Source organism: Rattus norvegicus, chromosome 9 (assembly GCF_021556685.1).
Source record: "Rattus norvegicus strain SHRSP/BbbUtx chromosome 9, alternate assembly SHRSP_T2T, whole genome shotgun sequence".
NCBI classification, from domain to species: domain Eukaryota; kingdom Metazoa; phylum Chordata; class Mammalia; order Rodentia; family Muridae; genus Rattus; species Rattus norvegicus.
Window position 1 is genome coordinate 51,110,984 of NC_141542.1, and position 3,046 is coordinate 51,114,029.

The window sequence follows — 3,046 nt, forward strand, 5'->3', positions numbered from 1 at the left end:
TCCTGCTATATTGGACCTCACTAACACTTTTCTTTGGATGCTGACTCCTATGACCACTTGTGACATTGTCAATTCCCAGAGCTACTGCCCATCACCAAAAGGTCCACTATGTGAATGATGTCATAACGTTTGTGTGGCTTGTGTGGCTCAGGATGACATCTGGGAGAACTGTAAAAGCAGCAGATAAAGAAAGAGTTTAAAGATAAAGGGCAGCCTGACTGGATGCGAAAGAGCATCTGGAAACCACAAGGGTAGCCAATGAAAATCCAGGACCAAGGATAGTTAACTCCCAGGGAGGCCTCTGAGGCCCCACAAATAACACAGACACTGCTAATACTGTTGGTTCTCCAGCAGAGCTAGACAGTAAGGTTCAACTGCTATTGAAGACACTGCATGGTTTGCCTGTAGAACACACTTTGCTGTGTTTGGGCATTGGCTGAGTTTCCTCGGTTGGTCAGTCCTGCCCTCAACATTTATTGTTTTTTTTTTCTTCATAAAATATATTTTGTCCATGTCTTGCCCTGTCCCACAGTTTCTCCCATGCCCTCCCTACCTCCCTATCCTTTGGAACTTATGTTCTCTCTCCTTCTCTCTTTAAAACAACAACAACAACACACACACATACCACAAAACCACAAAAAAAGGATATCAAAATAAACAAAAGACCAATAAGACAAGAAATGTCCAAATAAAGCAAAACGAGACAAAAAAGTCAAAAAATATGACTGAGTTCACCTTGTCATAGCCAACTACTTCTGGGCATGGGGCCACCCTGAAGAGTGGTTGATAGACACAGTGAGATTGGACCAGAGAAAACTGAAATTTTCCTTCCCTGAGGCCCTGATGTATGGAGAGGGAACAGGCTCGTGGTCTGGAAACAGAAAGTGAACAGCAAGCACCTCCCAGCTACAAAACCTCAGAGCCTGCCCCAGTGACCGCAGCAAGTCTCCACCTCACAAAGGTCCCTTAACCTCGCTAGCAGAGCTGTCAGAGGGGCACCAAGTTCCCCAATGTCCATGGGGAACATTTCACGTCCAAATCGTAACACTTCAGATGGAGCCTCCAAGGGCTCACAGCCATTGCGAGATGGAAAAACAGACAAACAAAAGACCTCTGCATCTACACCAACCTCAAACGTTCCCAGGCTTTCTCCGTCCCAACACTGTTTAAAAGCATGAAGTCTGAAGTCTCTTCTGAGATTCAAGGCAGGCTTTTGGCTATATAAGCCCCTGGTTTGCTGTTGTTGTTGCTGTTTGTTTGTTTGTTTGTTTGTTTTGTTTTTGTAATCTGCCACAATTTTTATTGCAATTTTATTTCACTTTTACGAGGGTAGGGAGTTTGATCAAAACATCTGTAGTGTTTCAAGACTCACATGGTAAGCATAAAACTCCTATAATTATACAGATGTTTTGAATATCAGCCATGATGGCAATTTCTGTGTGAAAGAGCCTTAAATGGAACATTGTTTTGACATCAACACAGATATTCCTTTGAAGAAAATATGCAGGTAAGAAGAATGAACACTGAGAGAGCAGGATAAAGTGAGGACAGGTAATGAAACTTAATTGGCATTCCTCATAAGGGATTAAATGCATTACAAAATAAAAGGTCTTTTAATGAATAGTGTCTAACCTGTGCTGCCATGTCATGATAGGCTAGCCAAGGCGGGTGAGGTGTGTCACTGCTCCAGTGCTGCAGAGAACTGTCATCAGGTGCAACTGTAAAAATACTGAAACAAGTTTCCCATAATCGAATGCTTTCAAGGCATTCGATTAGCTCGCCCTCTGTAGTACTCTAAGCTATTCACGTTGACAATGACATCCGTTGTAGCACTCAGGAAAGGAAGGCACAGAACCAGTTGTTTTGGTTAAAATAGGACGGGAAGGCATTCCTTGGGATCTACAGAAAAGTAACCGTATGAAACAGTCTAATGGCGATCACCGACAGGCTTCTTAATATTCACTCATTCATTGTGTTGAACTGGACCAGTGGAAAGGGAATAAACAAAAATCAAAACCTAATACGATTCCAGTGGACTGAGCTGGAGAAATAAATGTAAGCCCCTCAAGACCAAACAGCACTTGGTTATTATTTTACAGTGGCTTTCCTTCCAGGGAAACTACAACGCTGCCTCCCAGTTTCTCTCCCAGAGTTGAGCAGTCCTTAATATCGTCCAAGCCATTTACTTGCCACTCATGTAAATTTCTTTTTAATGGCATCTTTAGAGTTAGAATAAATCATCTTGCTTTTTAATGGTGCACTTTCAGGAGCCCAGAATATAAACACTAGGTGGTCTTCTTTCTTAGACTCTTTTGTTTCGTATATGGCATTGTACAAAGCATAACGGCAATCATTCAGATGTAGCAACCTCACAAAAGATGTGTAGGTGTCCTCTACAGTATCACCAATGTCACCCACCAAGATCTGCTTTGCTTCCTCTACAATTATTTGTCTTTTATCACCACTTAAGCAGAAGAGAACTGCTTTTTTTTTTATCTCTTCCTGTGTAGATTTTCTTACTTTCATATCATTAAAGACGTTGATGACGTCATCATTCACTGTAACTCCAGATGCCATAGTGCCCGAGGTTGCTATGGCAGTGGCTCGGGCTCCAGCACAGTGCCACTGGGACCTGTTTTGTTTTGTTTTGTTTTGTATTTAAATACAAGTTCAAGCATACAACGGAACAGAGTAAACATTCTAATCTTAAAGGTATGGTGCAGCGAGGAAATTTTGGACCAAAGTAAGACCAAAACCCAGCACAACAAACACCAAATCCTAGACCTCCATGTCTGGTATCTACAATTTTGGTTTCAAAGGGCCTCCATAGCTTTTCCGGACAGAGCCACCAGCTGACGACAGAGTGTTAAAACTCGTGAGCATATTGGGGACACCTCATATCCACACTACAGCACACGCCTTCTTTATCTCGGACCCCCTGCTTCGCTCTTAGGATTCTTTGTAATTATACTGAGCTTACATAGGCACTCAGGATAACTCTCACTTCAGGATCCTTCCCCACATCGCTTCTCGGCCTTTTGGCTAA

At 42.5% G+C, this 3,046-nt stretch overlaps 1 pseudogene; it reads right to left on the minus strand.

Annotated features, from left to right (window-relative positions):
- Window positions 1–2,093: 2,093 nt before the first annotated feature.
- Cfl2-ps2 (cofilin-2, pseudogene 2) lies at window positions 2,094–2,577 on the minus strand (annotated as a pseudogene).
- Between the last annotated feature and the right edge of the window lie 469 nt (window positions 2,578–3,046).